This window comes from Cricetulus griseus, chromosome X (genome assembly GCF_003668045.3).
Source record: "Cricetulus griseus strain 17A/GY chromosome X, alternate assembly CriGri-PICRH-1.0, whole genome shotgun sequence".
NCBI classification, from domain to species: domain Eukaryota; kingdom Metazoa; phylum Chordata; class Mammalia; order Rodentia; family Cricetidae; genus Cricetulus; species Cricetulus griseus.
The window spans coordinates 75514217-75536451 of record NC_048604.1 but is presented as its reverse complement, the minus strand read 5'-3'; the positions used below and the strand labels follow the sequence as shown (position 1 = coordinate 75536451).

The 22235-nt window shown below is 48.9% G+C and overlaps 1 non-coding gene and 1 pseudogene across 1 annotated transcript; both read left to right on the top strand.

Moving 5' to 3' along the window:
- Positions 1–6550: 6550 nt before the first annotated feature.
- Positions 6551–21725, top strand: LOC103159363 (annotated as a pseudogene).
- Positions 16218–16343, top strand: LOC113837545. Its single transcript, XR_003488189.1, has one exon. It is a non-coding gene; the product is annotated as a small nucleolar RNA SNORA11 (small nucleolar RNA).
- Positions 21726–22235: the final 510 nt, after the last annotated feature.

The window sequence follows — 22235 nt, the reverse complement described above, 5'->3', positions numbered from 1 at the left end:
ATTGTTGAAGAAAGAGGTAATATTTGTCCTTCCCATGGGACAGTTTGGGAGCAATAGAGGTATAGGAATCAAAAACATAGTAGAAGACACTTTCTAAGAACAATTTTAGGTTATTCTTAAAGATACTCATTAGCAAATCTATTGGTATATATTTCTATTTGACTTCTTTTGCTGCTGTTACTAAGAAAAATTTCTAGCAACAGGTATACAATGACGTCAAAGAGAAAGCCTTTCAATATTGCCAAACCAAAGACAAAGAAATGCTCTCCTTCACCTAGCGCTTCTTTATTCCCATTGTGTGCTCCACCCTAGAATAACATGGCATTAAGCAGACAGTTCCTTAGCTTCAGGGATTTTGTACTCTGGTGTGTGTGTGTGTGTGTGTGTGTGTGTGTGTGTGTGTGTGTGTGTAATTAATGGGAGTTTTATACATGTATACAATGAAAGATGATTACATGTGTGTGTGTGTAATTAATGGGAATTTTATACATGTATACAATGAAAGATGATTACATGTAATCCCCAAGTGTGTGTGTGTGTGTGTGTGTGTGTGTGTGTGTGTGTGTGTGTGTGTAATTAATGGGAGTTTTATACATGTATACAATGAAAGATGATTACATGTAATCCTCAATTTCCTTTTCCAACTTCTGTCATGTTGCCCCAGCATGCCTCTTCTTAGCTTCATGTCTGTTTTTTGTAACCTTCTCAGCCCAATTATTGATTCCCATAGGAATCCCATAAGTAAAAAAGCCCCCAAACAATGATTCTCCCTCTCTCTACAGCTATCAGCTGCCTAAAGCTTTTCTTCTTTAAGGGGTGAATACAGAAGAGCACCCCTCTCTGAGTTTGGGCTGGCTTGATCTTATGCAGGTACACACAGCTTCTGTCAATTCATGATGGTGGTCACTGTGTCACGTCCAGAAGACAGCATCTGTTTGCAGTGACAGCAGTCAATTCGAAGATGCAAGATTGGTCAGAGTACCAAGAGTAAGGGACTATGTGCGATTTTCAGAGAGGTGGTGAGATGCAGTTTGGGTGAGTAGAATCTGTAACCAAGGATGATGGTCCTAGTGAGAACGGTGAGAGACATTTCCCATAGTGCATACTTGTATATAGTCGGCTTCTCGGGCTGTGTGTGTGTGTGTGTGTGTGTGTGTGTGTGTGTGTGTGTGTGTGTGTGTGTGTGTGTATGTGTGTGTGTGTGCCCGCTCTCACACTCTGTGTGTGTGTGTATGTGTTCTCCCTTCCACCCTGTGTGTGTAATAACAGTTAAAAAAAAAACAGGCCATGAATTTGAAAGAGCAAATAGGGGTATATGGGAAGGTTTGGAGGGAGGAAAGGTAATGAAGAACTATTTTAGTTATATTGTAACCTCAAATATAAAAGAAAAAAGGAAAATTAATAACAATGAATTAACTTAAGACACCAAAGGTGCAAAAATAAAGAAAGCAGGCTGGGCAAGCCCTGAGGAGTAGCACTCTTCCATGTTCTCTGTGTCAGTTCCTGCCTCCAGATTCCTGCCCTGACTTCCCTAGATGATGGACTGCAAGCTGTACAAAGAAGTAGACTTTCTCCTCTGAAGTTGCTTTTGGCCATGGTATTTTATCACAGCAGTGCAGACCCTGAGATTTCAGGTATGTAATTCTTCCCATGGATCAGGCCTCAAATCCAATCAGAAAATAATTGGGTACTTTCAAAGCAGTGTTGGCAGTATTGGACAAATGGGCGCATCTTGCCTTTTAGGGTCCTCAGGATCTAGAGCTGGGTAAGACCATTGCTTTCTTTTTCCCCACAGCCTGCATGGGACCTTCCAGCACTATGAACATCAGCCATCAGAGTGGAAGCTTCCAACTTAGTTCTAGCTTGATTTATTTATATGCTGCATCTGCATCCAAAGTCTGTGGTTTCTTCAGTAACATAGTCTTACCATCTAGTTCCGGTGGGTGACCTACCAATGGCAGTTTTGGGAGCCTGTAATCAACAACTCAGAAGGAAATAGCCTACAAGTGGTGTTGAGATTTTTCTTTCAAAACTCTTGTCGTTTGGGAGCAGTATTATCCATTCATTTAGGGTACCTTCATCCACAAATGTTAGCTCTCTAATTGGACTTAAGGCCTGCTCAATAGGAGGGAAACCATGCCTGGTACTGGTAGCATAGCCAACTACCCGGTGCCAGTGAACTCATGGATCTTGGAGGAGAACTGACAACCATCACTTTACTAAGCCATCGTAATACCTAACTATACTCTAAATCCTTATACTCACAGTTAAGTGTAGGCCTCCCTTACTCACCATCAATTTTATTTCTCTTTGCAACAGACATGGACTATTACAGAAAACAACAACTCATCAAACTGCAGAGTTGTGGAGCCCAGTCCCAGTGGATACATCTCCAAAACAACTAACTGCATCTAAGGCTCTGGGAGTATTTTGGAAGAGGGGCAAAAAGGTTCTAAGAACTAGAGGATCAGGGAACAAGCCGTGGGGCTATGTCTCCTAGTAATGCCGGAAGTTACCCATAATGTGTCAGCAATGTGACTGCCTAAACACGAGCAGAACAAGGACAACAATACACATGCCTAACTGGAATGGGGAAAGGTACTAGGCCTCAGCCCTATACTAAGAACAATAGGAAACTAACAAATATTGGGAGCTGTAGAGATAATCTTCCCCACAGAAAAGCACACCAACTGTTTATCCCATACCAAATGATCAGTCCTGGAGACATATATACAAGTAACATGATAAAGACTAAGCAGCTTATATTTAGAAATATGTATGTATATACACAAACACCTACACATATGTGTGAAACAAGTTAATGAAATAAGCCATTTATTTGAAAAAGGGCAAGGAGGGGGTATATGTGAGTCCTTGGAAAGAGGAAAGGAAAGGGAGGAAATGTGTGATTATAATCCCCAAAAGGACAACAATCAAGTCTTTTAGCTGCCTACTGAAGTCACTGACTTTCTGCATGTGTGTTGCCTATGTCCCCAGGTTTGGTTGACCCTTTTCCACCACGCCATCGCCCCTAGCACCTTCCCTGTTTAAGCCTTTCCACCCTAGTATCCCCCAGCACCACTTTCAGGTCACATGCACTTCCTATCCCTCCTCTCAAGACCTCCTCTCCTGGCTCCTTTCTTGCTCCCTGGCTTCAACAGACACTGACCCCTAGTTAAACACAGAAATTTAAAACTACGAAGCTAGGATTCACATGGGAGGGGACATATGCATCTTCTGAGGCCATTCTGACAAAGATGTCCCAAACGTACATTGGAGAAGAAGCAGCCATCTTCATTGACACACAGTCCTGGGGAAACTAGACATACACGTGTAGAAGACTAAAGCTGGGTCCCTGGCTCTTATCCAGAGAAGTCAGTTCTAAATGGATCAAGGACCTTCCTGCATATGAGACCTGAAATTCTGAACATGTCACAGGAAAATATCGGGAAAATTCCTCAAGAGAAGGGAATAGCCAAGAACTTTCTTAAAAGGTTCAGTAGCTCAGGAAATGGTCTCCATATTTGAGGGATGGGATTATGAGGAAGTAACAACTTTCTTCACAGCAAAAGCAAGCAGATTGCCAAAGTGAAGACACAGAATTCTGAATGGGTGAAGTGTTTCCTACATATCCATCAGAGAGAAAATTAATGAACATATAGATACTTCCAGCAAATACAAAAGGACCAAACAACTTAAAACCCAGTCACTAAACCCAACACATTCCCATGCATACTACATGCCGTGCATAGAAACAAGAGAACACTGTGATGAGGTAGAATAAGGAGACTAGTAGGTGGAAAGAATGCGGGCGAGGAGAAAGGTGAATCCATGAGGCATGGAAATGGTTAAGATGCATGTTCTGTTTGAACACAGTGAATTAGATCCATTATATTTGCAATGTTTGTACACCATTTCAAGAGGGGTGAATAGGTAGGCCTACCTCCTGAGGCCATGTTGGTGTCCAGGAGGCATGCTGCAGCTCTGCCATGATGACCTGGGTGGCCTACACTGCCATCAGGGTGCCATGGTGACATCTGGGCATGGGCTGCTGCAGAGGGACTTGTCTGGGTGTGTGTTAACATCCATGGCCCATGTTGCCCTCAAAGGTGGCAGATACCCAGGTCTGGCCTGCCACCTGTGGCCATGTTGGTGCTTGAGGCCCGGCTACCGCAGGAGCCATGCTGATCTGGGTGGTCTAAGCTGTCACCCAGGTCCCTGATGACATCTGAGCCTGAACTGCTGCCAAAGGCCATGATGGGACCATGGTCCTGCAGCAGCCAGGGTCTGTGTTGATGGCCATGGATGGCTTCAGTTGCCACTGAAGTTCATGCAGATGCCCGGGCTCCAGGCCTCCACATGAGGTCAAGATGGTATCTGAGGACCATGGTGCAGATGGGGTCACACAGATCTGAGTGGGCTGCCCAGCTGCCCTGGTGCCATCCGAGTCAGAGGTGAAGCCGGGGCCATATCTGGCACCATGGTCCTGCTGCAGCTATGGTCTGTGTTGGTATCTGTGGCTCCTGTTACCATCAAAGGCCATGTAGACATGAGGAGTCCGGACCACCACCTGGGGCCTTATTGATGTCAGGGGGACACACTGCAGCTGTTGCCTTGCTGATCTGAGTGGCCTGTGCTGCCACCTGGGACCATGGTGTCATCCATGTTGCAGAGGGTCATGTCTGGGTCCATAGCCCTGCTGCATCTGGGGCCTGTGTTGACATGTGTGGCCCATGTTACCACAGGGGCCATAAGAGCCATGCAAGATGAAATCCTAGGGCCAGGCTGAGCCAGAAGAGTCCTTCTGGCCCCAATGGCCTTGGCCCAAGAGAGCTGGCCCCTGCTTTGGAAGAGAGAGCTCCACCCCTCAGCACAGGTGTGGAAAACTCAGCCCTGAGGGCATGGGTGTAGAACAGCTAGCTCTGCCCTGTACCAGAGTGGGGCAGCCCCGGTGGCCAGGTCATACCAGCTCAACTACCACCCAGGCCTACATCCAGGCCTGCAATGGGCACCTTAGCATCTACCCCATATATGACGTGCTAGAGCATGTGAAGGGACTGGTCCTGTGGAAAGTTAATCACAGGATCTCCAAGACTCAGCAGCCCTTTGGATAACTGAGGCGTTTCAGAGAGGGTCTAGTGATGAATGTGTACCAGAAACCAGAGGCCTTGAACCAGACCAACGACTCATTGCAATGAACATTTGCAAGGAAAGCTGATGCAACAAGAGGGTGTATTGCCTGACACACTGTGGCTCCCAATGCCACTAGGACAAATGAAGAGGTGTTGGAGAGGCAGGAAATGTGGAGGATCAAAGTGGTTTTTAATTAATGACTTTTCCATCCAGACTTGTCAGTTTCCCCTCCCTGTCCTCCCAGTTCCTCCCCACCCCACCAACTCCCCTCTGTCACACATATGCAGAGGTCCTGGGTCAATCCCATGCAGGCTCCCTGGTTGTCAGTTCAGTGTCTGTGAGCCCCTATGAGCCCATATTAGTTGTTTCTGTGGTTTTCTAATGATGCCCTTGAGCCTCTGGCTCCTACAATCCTTCCCCATCCTCTTCTCCAGGATTCTCAGAGCTCAGCCTGATGTTTGTATGTGGATCTCTGCGTCTGTTTCCATCAGTTGCTGGATGAAGCCTCTCTGACGACAGCTGGGCTAGGCACCAATCTATGAGTATAGCAGAATATTGTTAGAAATCGTTACACTGACAGGTCCAGCCCCCACACTGGTGTTTGTGCTATCCTAGGTCTCTGGGGCATCCAGCCCCTGGGTCCCAGTGCTCTGGGCACTGTCGAGGACATGCTCACTACTGTGGCATTGTTTGTGTGTGTTTGGTTTGGATTTGGTTAATTTTATTTTTTTCCATTTAAATTGGGGATGCTAAAAGTGTAAAGGGTGGATGTGGAGGGACTGGGAAATGAGTGGAATTTGGGTGGATGGTGTGAAATTTCTAAAGAATCAATCATGAAATTACATGTTAAAAAACCCCAAAACAAACTGTGGGAGTGACACCCAACTTGATCCCAGGAGGTACACCATGGGTAAAATATGAATATGAAAAATATTTTTGACAGTGGGTGACTAGGAGGTAGAGACACATCTCAGAGATTAAGGGTATCTTTTTCTCTTGCATGTGAGAAGGTTCTATTCCCAAAACCACAGGACAGCTCACCAGCATCTGTAACTCTAGGCCAGGGGATGTGACCTCCTCTCTGGCCTTGAAAGCTACGGGCACACATGAAGTGCACATGCATTCATGAGGGCAAACAGTCATGCACACAACAATACAAATCAATAAATCATTAAACATGGTACCCCGGTGGTTTTCTAAAAGTAAGTATACATATGCCCTTGCAAAAGATGTAGTTGCAGTTGAGCAATCCTGTGTCATCTTTGTGTTGTTTGTAACTAAACACAGTGGTTGGTGTGGGAAGACATAGATGTACATGTTTACATTCACGGTGGGAAACACTCTCTTAGAGGAAAAACCGTGAGAGAGGGGGAGATGGGAATACAAAGCCTCTTCTTGAAGCACATGAACATGTGACATGTGGAGGAACAGCGGCACAAGGACAGCGGCTCCGGGAACCCAGGAGCCAGCAGTGGTCAGCACAGAGGACTGTGCTGGTAATGAGAGGACAGAACGGTCAGAGGAATGGTGTCTGGGGTGCTCCTTATGAAAGCTCTCACCACCATCAAGAAAAGGATGCATGGAGTCCATAAAGGGATGCAGACACGGGAGAGGCAAATGGGGAGGGGGGAAGCAGCAACAACTGACCAACCAGCAGAGAAGCCTGGCAACAGAGGGCAGCACATTTAAGAAAGAACAGACGAAGGAGCACTGTCTTACCTAAAATGGAGAGAGAAACAGAATTGCATGCTGATGGAAAACACAAAAAACCAGTGAGGGGAACTGAAAGGTGCAGGGTAACAGAGATTGCTCACAAGCATGAACATATAAACCAGTTAAAGACATGACAGGAACTAGGGAAGCTGGTGTGTTAAAGTTATGCCCCTCCTTAAAAAGAAATCCTGGCAACCCCCATTTCTCTATCTATCTGGGCACACTGAGAATGGAGGTTCAGCCGAGCCAGTGATGGGTAGAGATGAGCACGGAGGTTCGAATCTGCCAGATCTAGAATGATTACTACAGGGTAAGGTGGAGTGGCAGGAAGAGATTAAGGCACGTGCTTATTGAGGATAATTCTGGATCCCGGATACCCGTGTTTCTGTCCCTCTGTCCATATGCTTAGACCTAGAGGAAGTAGAGGTAGGTGGCAAGGTGAGAGAAAGGAAAGGAGGAGGTCCTGCAATACAGTCAAATGTTGGGGTGTCTTTCTCCTGGACAGAGGGAGAAAGCGGGGATTCTCAAGAACCAGCAGGGAGGGACTCTGTGCTCCTGCAGTGAATTCAAATGAAGTTTCTCCATATATTTATATGTGAGGTCTCTCCACAGGGCTAACATTTTTTATATAAACTTTTATTTAAATAAAAACAATGTTATTTTACATAGCAAACCCAGTTCCCTCTCCCCTCCTCCCATGCCCCCACAAACTCCCCCGTCCCACCCCCATCCACTCCCCAGGGAGAGTGAGGCCTTCCATGGAAAGGGACAAGCTCTCCTAAGCAAAGTGGAAGCACAGGGGAAGGGAGCTGGGTGAATGGGGAGGAGAACATGAGGGATCAGGAAGATCAAGGTGAGGGAAGGACAGAGAAGGAGAGCAAGAAAAGATACCTTAGTAGAGGGAGCCATTACAGGTTCAAAGAGGGCTCACATTCTTGTAGTGAGCACAAGATGGCTGCCGCTTCTTGGCCTCCAGGAACACACACACACAGCATTGGCTTCCTTGGCGTCTTGTACATTTGAATCACCTTGGTCACCTCCCACTGTTGGCTGAGCTCTGTTACACACATATGGCATGAACGCTTGGGAGTGTTGTTGTGTATTTGGGGCTGTGGGGTGTTAAGAAGCAGCAAAGACAAGGTAAGCTTCAACTTCCTGAGTTTCCATTCCTCCCTGGGATCTGCTCCAAAGGAAACATGGGTCTGGAGTCCCTCGGTGGGTGTGAACCATGGAGGAGTCACTGGCACATGGGCCTCAGGAGTGCATAGGATGGATGCAAACACCCATTGTAAAGCCCGATTGGTGGCAAGTGTTTGTGGCGTTCCCTTGCATGAAGGGCATAGCCATAAATGCAGGTGGCTCAACTGGAATGAAGAAGACTTTCGTGCACTAGGAAGGGGGCCAGTAGGACCCAGGCCAGAGGAAGTGCCTGGTGGGCGGTTGAGAACCAGGAAAGGACAGTGTGGCTGGACGAATGCTTGTCCACACATGCACTGGAATACTGAGAGTCAAGGGAGGAGAAGCCGGGACTTGGCCCAGCTTTTGTGCCATATCTTGTGACAAATTCATGCTGTCTCTCAGGCCTCTGCTAGGCTGACCAGGCTCTGAAACGGTGCGAGAAGACAAAGGTCACAGCCATCTCCTCAGCAGAAGTGGGTAGGGGGTGAAGGGCATGCTGAAGCAGTTAGTGTGTCTTCTACAAGGGGAAACTAGCAGTAACCTCCTCCCTGGAGTCTCTCTTTAAAGCCCTTTAGAGGAGGGGTTGACAGGAAATGAGAGCCTTACAGACTGATCTCCTCAGCTGGACACCAAGGCTCTCAGGGCACAAAGGAGAGGACAGGCACCTCTCCTGTCCCTCTTGACACCACTGGGGAGAATGCAAGTGTACCTCTGGGGTCAAAATTCTGCAACTAGGCTGAGATGTAGGTTTTTGTCTTAAAGTTGGCTGGAAACCCCAACAAAATGAGAGAGGCTGTAGGGTGTGGAAAGGGGGGAGCAGTTTGAGAGTGGCGAGAAGGCTAGGTGTGAGGGTCATAGTTGGGGGTAGAAACCACTATGGGTAAGGGGGAGACAGGCACAAGGTCTGCAAAGCACCCTGCTGCAGTATGCGGATGTCGCAATTCACCTCAGATCCCTGTACCTTCTTATCTGCCCCCACTGAGCAGCGATGGGAGGGCAGGGTGGAAGTGCGCAAGGTCCCATTTTCTCTGTAATAGAGGCTTGTGTACTGCAGAGGAGTAGGGAACACAGGCACTTCTCTTTTGTCTCATATTTAGTCCCTAGATCATGAGCCTCAGTTGCCATGGGAACCGAAGCTGAAGTGTGTGATGCATTCACTGGGCTGTGGGAGAAAAGCAGAGCTGGTCCTTGAAATAAAGCCCTCTGGGAATAGAGATTTTAGCAAAGTGTTCCCGTTAAAAGAATTAGTAATTTCTAGAAATATATCGATCCCTGAGAATAACAACAGATAGCAGGAGTGGAGGGCAGGAGAACAGGAAGGAGGGAGGGGGAGAGGAAAGTAGGGGAGAATGGAGAGAGGAGAGACAGGAAGAGGGATAATGGAATGGAGGGAGGGAGGGACGAAGGGAGGCACACACACACACACACACACAGAGAGAGAGAGAGAGAGAGAGAGAGAGAGAGAGAGAGAGAGAGAGAGAGAGAGCCCTCCCACCTTGGATGTATCTTTGTGGTGTATCACATTGACACTGCCTGGACCACAAGATTCCAGTGGGTGAGGCTACCATGAAAAGTAGTGGGGAATTTAATTAGAATCAAGACTGTTGGGGGTCCCCTGGAACTTGCTGTTTTGTCCATCTTGGCAGGGGAGGCGATGAACAGTGTCGCCCAGACATGGGTAAAGTGTCCTGTTAACAGGCCTGGGAAGCTGTTTAGTGACACACACAGGACAGGGAATGAGGCAACTAGTGCCCCTCCCCTTGGCTCCCCTATATGCTTTCAGAGGGTCCTTACAAAGGACCCAGGCTGGACCTGAGATGGAATGTCTCCCATGCTCTTCATCAGTGGCAAAATGAAAATTCAACCCATAGTCTATGAGAAAATCTTGCAGCACAAACTGGCAATCTAACAGTAAACAGATAAGCCATTTGAACCTGCTGCCTCCATGGCAACCTGAGAAAACATATATGTGGGGCCAGCCAGGAGAAGAGGCTGGGGTCAAGCTCACTAAGACATTGGCGGAGCTGCCTCAGTGATCTCTGGCAGGTCATGCTCTCCTCTGGTTTGGTTTTCTCCTTTCAGTCATGAAGGCAGGCAGGAACAGAGGGCATTGGAGAGGATGAAATGGCATTAGCCACGTGTCCTTAGGTAGATGGGGGTGGGGATGTTGGAGTGAGGACAGCATGTGGTGGGTAAGTGGGGCGGTTGTCTGCTGGACCCCGTGAGTTCCTCCATGGCGACAACAACATGCTGCATGGTACATCATGTCCTCAGAGGGCTCTAGGCTTGAGTCCTTACACTGCTACCTTCTGGCTATTGGCCATCAGACAGAGTGGTCTCCTTCTTGTAGCCTCTGGTTCCTCATGTAGGGGATGGGGAAAATCGATCTCCCCCCCCTCTCTGCAGTGCAGATCAATGAAACGTAGGCCAGACAATGAACTGCATATGAGTGGCCCAATAAGCGTTCTCCGTAGCCGGGGAGCACTAGGATCCTGGGCATCCCTTTTTCTTTCTTCTGTTTCAAAGTGGAGGAGGGGTCAGATGAGCAGGCCTGGGTGGAGGAAGAAGCTGTGTGGGAGCAGTCAGACCTGTGCTGCCTCAGACCCAGCACAGCCAGAGGCCTGAGAAATCACCTGCCACTCAGAACCTGGTGCCATGTGCTGGTGCTGGCTAAGTGGAGGAGGTGCATGGGAGCCCTTTGTCTCCTGTTGATGATGAGAGTGAGGAGTTGAGGCCTCCAGGTGGCCTGTCTGGCCTTCCTATGGGACCCACTGTCTCAGTCGTGGTTTCTATTGCTGTCATAAGCACCATGAACACAAGCAACTTGAGGAGGGAATGGTTTATTTCATCTCAGGTTGTAGCCCATGCAGTCCAAGGAAGTCATGGCAGGAAGCTGGAGGCAGGAGCTGAAGCAGACGGCATGCAGGGGTGCTGCTTACTGGCGTGCTCATCATGGCTTGCTCAGCTTGCTTTCTCTCTGCACTCAGGACCACCTGCAGAGCAGACTGCCATTATTTCTCTGGGTTACCAAAACCCAGGCCCTATCTTTTCATAGCCATGGCTGCCCTAAACTCCTGCAGTGTAGGGAAGCAGGAACAAATTTACTGTTAACCGTATCTTATCATATCAATTATTCAAGCTCTGGTAGTTCTTGGCATGTCTGGCAGGCACCAGGAAAGCCCATGGACAGCACAATGCTGTCAGTCCTATGGACGTGGTCTGTCAATGGTATCACAGAGAGGATTTCTAAGAAGTGAGTGCAACATTGAGTAGACCCAGGTAGAGCAGCCTAGGATGAGGCTGAGTGTCTCTGTCTGAGCCCTGGGTGTGAAACATAATCTTAAATCTCCTGAAAGCTGAATCTTGCTCATTTGGGACAGGTATTGTGATGTGGGTGTTCTGTTGTTCCATGGGAGGGGGAAAGGGACAGCCAGACACCCTGTCTCCTCCCATAGCCCTCTGGTTTAAAAAAAAGGCCAGAGCCCTTTGAACTAGAGCCCTGTTAAACACAAGGTCTAGATTGGATTCCTGCCTGCTCTCCCACATGATGGTCAGATCCAGGCATGGTGTCTGGTCCTATTGTTACTAGAGTCCAAATCCAACCCCTGTAGCCAAGCAATCTAAGTTCCCACCCCAACTCTTTTCCATTACTCCAGGTAAGCAGACTATTTGCTGCTTATCTAGAGTCCCAGAGCTCCCCATCCAGGACTCCTAAGTCCAAGCCTCAGCTTTGACTGGAATCAGCAGAGTCCTCCCTTCTATCCCCTCCCCCGCTAGCTCCACGTATCTCCTCCTGGTTTTGATCAGAGTGGCTCCTTGAGATAGGGTTTTTCAGAGCCGTCTCTGCCCCTGTTGTCTGAACCCTGATCCATTGTGTGTGCACGTGCCTCTCTCTCTCTCTCTCTCTCTCTCTCTCTCTCTCTCTCTCTCTCTCTCTGTGTGTGTGTGTGTGTGTGTTGTCTTCCAGCCCCTGCATCTCAATTTCAAGCCCACCCCTCCTCTCTCTGTGCATTCCATGTAGGTTCCTCCAGTTCAAATACTAGTCAAATCTAGACATCCAGAAGCCCCCTCTAAAGTTCCTTTTCATCATGGTGTCTCCTCTGTGATTACCTTAGCCAAGGCTTTGTCACTGACAGACCAGTCCCTCACACAGTCTCCTGTCCTGTCCTGCCTATGTCCTGCATAGCTATCTACCTGATGAAGGCTGTCCCCTCACCTCACCAGAGGTCCTGCCTCCGCTCCGTCATTCCCCCTCACTCCCACTTTCAAACTGAGCTCTTTCCTCCTTGGAACCCTCAGTATATCTGGGGCAAGCTGCACTGTGTAACCAGAGTACTCCATTGCTGAAGACATGAATGAAGCTCGAGACCAAGTCAGGGAGAAAGTGAAGCCTTCCTGGAGCAGAACAAGATCTTTGATTTCACTCAGCCAGCAATTATCCATGGAATGGCCTTTCCATGCTCCATGAGGTCTACAGGACCCAGCAGGCCATGCCAGAGAGGCCCCATGCTGTTTCTAGAATGCCCCAGCCATCCCCTGCCAGGGAAGGAGCAAGACCGTCAAGTCTGGGGAGGCTCTGGATAAGGCAGGATGGGTGAAGCCTCAGAATGTTGTGGCCACAGTTGTTGCCAAGGTCCAAACAGCCATAAACATCCTAGAACCTGAGGGCAGCCAGCATTGCCCAGCACAGTGCTGAGCCCTGGCTCAGGATGGGAGACAAGAGGACCAGGAAAGTGAGATATCCCTGTAATTTGCAGTCTCTCACTCTTACCTTTTCTTTCTCTCTTCCTCTCCTGTCCATTCTCCTCCCTTCCTCTCCTTTCCTGTCTTCTCATGTCCCCTCTCAGTCCTCTCCTCCTCATCCCTCTCCTTTGTGTGTCCATATTCCTCTACTATACACTTTTAGCATGTTTTGGTGACTCCATGTAGTTCCTATTCTCTGGTCTGGTTGGAGAATGCATTAGTCACTGCTTGTATGTTTCTTGCTGCCAAGAGCCTGCATGGGTAAAGTATGCATGGGGCTCTCTTGAATACAGTGTCTGGAAGCCCTGTATATATCTGTCATTTCTGATGTAGTTCAAGCACCTGGATGAAGGATATGAAAGCAGCGAAGAGGAAAGAGATCCTGCTATGGTCCCCTCCACCTGGATGGTACCTCAGCCCCCACTGACATCTTGGGCCCAGTTAGCACCTAGCTCAGTGGCCCCAACTTTGCAGATACATTGAGGCAAGTGTTGCGTCAGACCCTGAGCACTATGACCCTTCTGCGAAAGAATAAGTAGCCTGTCCCTCCAGTCTCTTTTCTTTCCTCCCTCACGGGCTAGCACTCTGTAGCTACCCATGCCTTGATTTCCTCTGGTGTTGCTCCTCCTACTCCAGGCAAGTAAGTTAGTGAAATACCTGATAATGAAGGACTACAAGGAGGCACCTATCAGGTAGGCAGGTGGCAGTCTGCGCCTCTGTGAACATCCTTTTGCTTCTGTTCCCCACTGTTCATGCTGTCATGATTTCTCTGGTCTCGGCTCGTTGCTCTGAATGGCTGCCTTTAGCTGGAACGGCCAAAGGGCTGAGTCTCTGAGGCCCCTGCTCAGACTAGGTGCATTTGCCAAGCATCCCTCTCCACCCGATCCTGCAAACATGCTGCAGGATGTCATCAGGGAATATGATTAACATTGCCCAAGGTCATTGCAAGATGCACCTACACGCTAGAAAAGGGGGAAATGATGGGAGAAACTTCAAGCTATAAGAACCCTCAGGCAGTCTGTGGACTGTCAAGTACAATTTCCCCTTCTGATTGCTCTAGAAGCCTCCTTTAGCCTACCACTGCTTGAGCTTCTAGTATACCAGCAGTGTAATGGGACACATGTCCTCTGTCCTGTCCTCTGAGAGTCTTTATCTCCAAAGGTAGATACTACTCATCGTCCCTTTTTGCCCTGTTTTTCTCTTGCAGTCTCACACAGGTGTGGACTCCTGACTGAGAGCCGAGGGAATTCCCCGACCAGGGCTTGACTGTGTGCATTAATACCCAGCATACAGTTTGAGTTCACTGGTTTCTCTGCAGGTAGAACTTTGGGATCCACCTGAAGGAAATAGACAAGGAAGAACATCCACTCTTGTCTACATGAGAGATCCTTCCACTGCCTTGGGGGAAGTAAGGAAGGGGAAGGGAATGCCACAGCCCTGTCCCTGCCCGTATGCTCTCAGGGAAACAGTAGTGCAGGACTCAAAGGCTCAGTAAGACTCTCACTCTCAAGGAACAGCACACAGCAGTTGCAGGTGAAAAGGCGACATTCTGGCCCAGGCCTGTTTGCTTTGGGGGTTTTGCATGCATGCACCCATGCCGGTACACACCTATACACATAGCTTGGGTGAAAAGCAGCTTGCTCCTTTGTCTGGGACTGACAGGTTAATTCTTCATGGAGATGCTTGCATATAGATCTTGAAACAGACAAGACTAGCAAACCCCCACATCTGTAGTTGTACACCCTCTAGCCTTCTGCCGAGCTTCTGCTCCCAGCTGTTCCCTGCCTTACCCAACACTGCAGAACCCAGGGAAGAGAGGATCGATTTGCAATTCAGTCCCAGGCTGGAGAGCTATGAATTGTCTATGTGGCAGGGAAGAATTGTCCTTCTGTTGAAAGAGGCTATTGGAGAGCTGGCTACAGTGTAGGGGAAGCAGGCTCCAGATCATGTCACTGTTCCTCCTTGTTAGAACCAATGACACTCCCAGCTGAGTTTCCTCTTGGTAATTTTGAGCATCATTTTCATGAATGGCAACTGAGGTGGGCAAAAGTGAGTCCTCCCCCTGTTGATGGGATTCTGCCCATCCTGTCATCCATGTGTATCGAACCCTTGCTCCCCAACTTCCTTTGCAGCTGTCCTCGGGGAGGCACTCCACAAAGTGAAGCAGTTCCTGTGCTTCAGCCCTCTCAGCAGAGGTTCCGGGATTGGCTTAGCCTGAGATGGGACTCTGATGCCTTGAGCTAGGAGGACAGCCAATGGGTCTTACCACAACAGATGAGTAGCTGTCTGGAACTCCAGCCCCCTCACAGATCACTGTCCCCAGAAGAGATCTCAGACAGTGAGACTTGGGACAGTGTCCATCCTTTCTGTCCGGTGTCTGGTACTAGTGTCCATGTGGCATCTGCTATGAGGGTGTAACCCTTTGTTAGGGTGTGCTCGTTCAGGGGGTGCCTGCACAATCTCTTGCTGCCACCACCACCAGTCATGCATGTCTTCACTTGCCCTCACAATGAAGTACCCATGTCTTTGTAATCTGAAGAAATCACTGATGGCTTTGTAAAGCAGAAGTAAGGGTTTTGAGCAAGTTTCACTCACGTGGGATCCTTGGTGCTGGTCAGGTGGGGAAGGCCATTCCCTAGGCCAAAGTGTAAAGTAGAGGAACTCTGGCCTCTGGTGTGGACATACATGGTGATCAAATATACTAGTGTCTTCCTTAGGGTTTCTATTTCTGTGAAGGGACACCATGACCAAGGCAACTCATATAAAGGAAAACATTTAATTGGGGCTGGCTTACAGTTTCAGAGGTTTAGTCCAATATCATCACGGTGGGAAGCATGGTGACATGCAGGTGCTAGAGAGGTAGCTGAGAGTTTTATATCTGAATCCACAGGCATCAGGAAGAAAATGTGAACCACTGGATCTCACTTGAGCTTCTAAAGCCTCAAACCCAAGCCCTAGGGACACCCTTCCTCCAACAAAGGCCACACCTACTCCAACAACTCTCTATGAGCCTATGGGAGTCATTTTCATTCAAACCACTACAGCTGGCATGTGGGAGGAGGGAATTCTGAGGCATTCTTGGGGGAAATGGAACACTGATTGACAGAGAACACTGCAGGGGCAGAGTATGATAGGACCACCATATCACTAAGCATTACCCTGCAGACTCACACACAAAATTCCCCTATCTTACATCTGAGAAGACTTGGGCTCTGAGATCAGAAGACTCTGAGCATGTTCCAGTGTCAAAAAAGCCAGGGCACACCCTTCCTTTGGTCCTTAGAGAATGTGCAAGTGCAGACACAGGCAATTGTGTGTACGTGCCATAACTCACAAAGTCACACAGTCACGGGTGCTTGTGTACACACAGAGAAGCACGGGGATTTAAGAGCACTGGTTTCTTCCTTTCTAGTCATTGTCTGTGTGACTTGGCCAGGGACCCTTGCACCCAGGTGTGCTCGGAGCAAAGGGCTTAAAGAATGACTCCTCTGTTTACAACACATTCAACAGAACTCTGGAGCCACTGTGATAAGAAGCAAAACTGTGGCTTTGCTGTGAGCAAATAGCCTACACAGATTCTGAAACGGACCACTGGCGTAAGGCCATGAAGCTCTTACTCTTGGACACTGGGGTGCTGGGAGAGTGAGTCAGGGCTTGGAGAGGCAGTGCAGACCCCCTTCTGCAAGCCGAGGCACATCACTGGGCTAGGAGAGGGTCTCCTGGAACTCACTGGGTCAGCAACAGGTCTGCTTGGCTAGAGGAAAAGGATATTTTCTTATTCCAGTGTTACCTGCAATCAGCAGATCCCCAACAGCACCTGATCGGAGTATGAGGTCCTTTGCAATCTCCGAGCCTGCCATGAGACCAGCAAGATGAGGGTCCCGAGACTCATTGCACAGGCACAGGCGACCTTCTGTGCCTTGCTTGGTCCTTGGCTGAAACCTTATGCAGTGACCCTATCACAAAGGAAGCTCTCAGAGGTCCATGAGGAATTTAGCCAGAAATTCATAGATGTCATTCTATGTGTTCTGGGAGCAGGAGGATTTCCAGCCCTGGCATACAACAGTAGGAGCTTGATTCCAGTCTAGGCTTTTTTTTTTTTTTTTTGCCATTGTGCCTAACACAGGAGGGTGTGGCAGCCAGTAGGTGCTCCCTGAATGTGGGTGCCCTGTCTTTAAATTTCTGTTTCCCAGGATCTCTGGGAGTGAAAGGGACAGTGGATGATGCTTTCCAGAATATGGATGTGGATATGACCAAAAAACATGCCAGGGCCCAGATGAGGACCCAGATGAATATTGGGGATGAAGCTTTGATTGGACCACAGAGCTGGGACAACATCCAGGCAAAGCTGCTGATCTGGAGTGAAGATATTTTGGTGATGCTTGGGCCAGGATCCCTTTTGCATTCTGGACCAGGTATCATCAGTGCATCCTAAATAGCAATGGTGCCAATGGGAGAGCCATATGGAGAGCTGGTGTCAGCAGCAACACCAAAGGTGGAGCAGACACCAGCATCCTGGATAGTCCCAGAACCTGCTACACTATCTGGATCAGAGATACCACCAGAGGTAGCACCAGCTTCTCCTACATGAAAGATCATCAAAGGGACATGATGCTCTAAGGAAGGGCAGAGGAACAGGGGGAGCATCATTGTTTCATTATTTGTGTCTCTCTCTTGTTGCTATGGGTTCGGTCTGTGTTCTCCTTTTTGTTCCCTGTGTTCCTGGGGGACATGAAGCCCTCTTCCGATATACCCACTGTGTCACTCAGGGTCCCTCTCACATGGCACCCTGGCCTTTCTCCCTGTGAGTCAGAGGTCATGTGTGAGGAAGGCTATTTTGCCCTTTGTGTTTTTCTTGCATGTTTGTGTTTTTGCTATCTCTGTTACCTTAAAGTTGCAAAAATTAACGGGGATGTCTTCCTTTACCTTTGCATGAGTTGTAGGAGGCCTGTGAATGGCTGGGCTCCTGACTAGGGAACTTGTACAGACCACCCAGAATCAGTGGACTCTGTGAAGAAAAAGGACCTTGGGGGTGTGTAGAGTGGTGTGTGGTATGGAGGTTCAAGCTGAGTGGGGATAACGAGTTCAGAGAGGAGTCTAGATGAAAACACACAACGGGTGCTCTGAAGCACTGGCTAGATGCCAAGAACATGAAGAAAAATTGGCATGGAGGGCTGGAGGTTGGGACCACTGCCCTTTCTCCAGGGATAGAATGCACAAGCACTCACCCACAAAGCCTACTTGCCCCCACATCCTGCTGTATTTGTGGATACAAGGTTCTGCAAGCTTTCACTCATCACTCTGATAGTAATTCAAGACTTCCTAGATGGGACAGGGTCTTAAAACAAGTGAGGCCAGCCTCACAACCATGCTATCCTCCTGCAGTCATTAAGAGGGCTGGGTACTGCTGACAAAGAAAAATATGAGAACAAAGCTTTCTGCACACCTACCCAGCCCAGTTTTTGATGTGGCAAGGGGCTCTGATGCTCTTTCCTGGAAACTGGTGTCTCCTGGTGATGCCAAGGCCAGACCTTTGACGCTGGTATCTTAAGGGATAAGTGATACCTGCCAAGGATGGGTATAGGGAAGCAAATTTCCCAGATACAAGGCAGTGAGGGAAGAGACAGACTGATGTCCTGAGAGAGATTCAGTGGCAACAGGGACAATGTCCAGAGATTCCTGGGCTGTCCAAAGAACACAGCCAAGCTGGAAAGAGCCCCATGAGGGAGGCAGTAGTTTGAGGGTCTCTGCCTCCACATTGCTTTTTTCATCCAAGAAGCTCCCATCCTATAAGCCACACCAGGATTGTGACTTGGAGTGTATGCATACATCGCAAGGCCTAGTGAAAAGTGAAACTAAGGTCTGTTGGCAAAAATATGGTTAAGAATTCCAACACAGTGACAGAACAGCACTATACCAGAGCCCTTTAGACTGTGGGGGAGAGGGGGGAATTGCAAAGGTACAAGACCTAGGACTCAGCTGTGTTTTTTGCAACTGACTTTGAGGTTGGGAGGAAATCTAACTTGGTGGCCTGTGCTGTTTATTTGGTGTTAGGTTGACATTTGGTCACATGACAATCACTGAATTATAACTTTTAACGGGTATACACCCCTGCAGAGACTCGCACGCATAGAAATGGAATCTTCCCTTTCAGTGCCCCCAATTCTGTTTGGGACTGTGAAAGACATGCCGGGTGCCTGAGACCCTAGGCCAGATGTGTTTTATTATACCCATGAGGGCTAGGTTGTCTTGACATATTCATAAAAAGTGTCAGCCCATGTCTTCCCTGGCATCAGGACAAGGACATGGACCACAGGCCACAACCCAAGAGTGTCAGCACCATGTGTAGAGGGTGCTTGACGTAGGGCATCACATATGGAGAGGAAGAAGAAATGGCTCTGAGAGGCTGTAACACCCCTTCCTGAGTGCTGGTACCCATCCTCCTCCCAGGACACTTTCCCAAGAACACCTAAGCAGAGAACCATACCTGCTACTACTTGACAGGGGGTGGTGCTGAGAGTAGGCAGAACAAAATAGAAGGGGCAGTCGAGGCAGACTGAGAAAATGGAGTGAGATAGCCTTGGCAATTGATCAGACGGTGGATGTGAGAGCTGGTTTTATGTCAACTTAAGACAAGCTAGAGTTATTTGGAAAGAGTGAATGCAAACCCAGAAAAGCCGCTATACAGAGTTATTTGGGAAGAGGAAACCTCAGTTGAGAAAATTCATCAAAAGATTAGCCGCTGGGAAAGTCTTATGAAAAGATATGTATAGATACTTTTTGATTAATGGTTGATGTGGAAGGGCCCAGTTCATTACAGATGGTGCCACCCCTGGGAAGGTGGTCCTGAGTGTAGAGAGAAAGCAAACTGAGCAAGCCATGATGAGCACGCCAGTAAGCAGCACCCCTGCATGCCGTCTGCTTCAGCTCCTGCCTCCAGCTTCCTGCCATGACTTCCTTGGACTGCATGGGCTACAACCTGAGATGAAATAAACCATTCCCTCCTCAAGTTGCTTGTGTTCATGGTGCTTATGACAGCAATAGAAACCACGACTGAGACAGTGGGTCCCATAGGAAGGCCAGACAGGCCACCTGGAGGCCTCAACTCCTCACTCTCATCATCAACAGGAGACAAAGGGCTCCCATGCACCTCCTCCACTTAGCCAGCACCAGCACATGGCACCAGGTTCTGAGTGGCAGGTGATTTCTCAGGCCTCTGGCTGTGCTGGGTCTGAGGCAGCACAGGTCTGACTGCTCCCACACAGCTTCTTCCTCCACCCAGGCCTGCTCATCTGACCCCTCCTCCACTTTGAAACAGAAGAAAGAAAAAGAGATGCCCAGGATCCTAGTGCTCCCCGGCTACGGAGAACGCTTATTGGGCCACTCATATGCAGTTCATTGTCTGGCCTACGTTTCATTGATCTGCACTGCAGAGAGGGGGGGGAGATCGATTTTCCCCATCCCCTACATGAGGAACCAGAGGCTACAAGAAGGAGACCACTCTGTCTGATGGCCAATAGCCAGGAGGTAGCAGTGTAAGGACTCAAGCCTAGAGCCCTCTGAGGACATGATGTACCATGCAGCATGTTGTTGTCGCCATGGAGGAACTCACGGGGTCCAGCAGACAACCGCCCCACTTACCCACCACATGCTGTCCTCACTCCAACATCCCCACCCCCATCTACCTAAGGACACGTGGCTAATGCCATTTCATCCTCTCCAATGCCCTCTGTTCCTGCCTGCCTTCATGACTGAAAGGAGAAAACCAAACCAGAGGAGAGCATGACCTGCCAGAGATCACTGAGGCAGCTCCGCCAATGTCTTAGTGAGCTTGACCCCAGCCTCTTCTCCTGGCTGGCCCCACATATATGTTTTCTCAGGTTGCCATGGAGGCAGCAGGTTCAAATGGCTTATCTGTTTACTGTTAGATTGCCAGTTTGTGCTGCAAGATTTTCTCATAGACTATGGGTTGAATTTTCATTTTGCCACTGATGAAGAGCATGGGAGACATTCCATCTCAGGTCCAGCCTGGGTCCTTTGTAAGGACCCTCTGAAAGCATATAGGGGAGCCAAGGGGAGGGGCACTAGTTGCCTCATTCCCTGTCCTGTGTGTGTCACTAAACAGCTTCCCAGGCCTGTTAACAGGACACTTTACCCATGTCTGGGCGACACTGTTCATCGCCTCCCCTGCCAAGATGGACAAAACAGCAAGTTCCAGGGGACCCCCAACAGTCTTGATTCTAATTAAATTCCCCACTACTTTTCATGGTAGCCTCACCCACTGGAATCTTGTGGTCCAGGCAGTGTCAATGTGATACACCACAAAGATACATCCAAGGTGGGAGGGCTCTCTCTCTCTCTCTCTCTCTCTCTCTCTCTCTCTCTCTCTCTCTCTCTCTGTGTGTGTGTGTGTGTGTGTGCCTCCCTTCGTCCCTCCCTCCCTCCATTCCATTATCCCTCTTCCTGTCTCTCCTCTCTCCATTCTCCCCTACTTTCCTCTCCCCCTCCCTCCTTCCTGTTCTCCTGCCCTCCACTCCTGCTATCTGTTGTTATTCTCAGGGATCGATATATTTCTAGAAATTACTAATTCTTTTAACGGGAACACTTTGCTAAAATCTCTATTCCCAGAGGGCTTTATTTCAAGGACCAGCTCTGCTTTTCTCCCACAGCCCAGTGAATGCATCACACACTTCAGCTTCGGTTCCCATGGCAACTGAGGCTCATGATCTAGGGACTAAATATGAGACAAAAGAGAAGTGCCTGTGTTCCCTACTCCTCTGCAGTACACAAGCCTCTATTACAGAGAAAATGGGACCTTGCGCACTTCCACCCTGCCCTCCCATCGCTGCTCAGTGGGGGCAGATAAGAAGGTACAGGGATCTGAGGTGAATTGCGACATCCGCATACTGCAGCAGGGTGCTTTGCAGACCTTGTGCCTGTCTCCCCCTTACCCATAGTGGTTTCTACCCCCAACTATGACCCTCACACCTAGCCTTCTCGCCACTCTCAAACTGCTCCCCCCTTTCCACACCCTACAGCCTCTCTCATTTTGTTGGGGTTTCCAGCCAACTTTAAGACAAAAACCTACATCTCAGCCTAGTTGCAGAATTTTGACCCCAGAGGTACACTTGCATTCTCCCCAGTGGTGTCAAGAGGGACAGGAGAGGTGCCTGTCCTCTCCTTTGTGCCCTGAGAGCCTTGGTGTCCAGCTGAGGAGATCAGTCTGTAAGGCTCTCATTTCCTGTCAACCCCTCCTCTAAAGGGCTTTAAAGAGAGACTCCAGGGAGGAGGTTACTGCTAGTTTCCCCTTGTAGAAGACACACTAACTGCTTCAGCATGCCCTTCACCCCCTACCCACTTCTGCTGAGGAGATGGCTGTGACCTTTGTCTTCTCGCACCGTTTCAGAGCCTGGTCAGCCTAGCAGAGGCCTGAGAGACAGCATGAATTTGTCACAAGATATGGCACA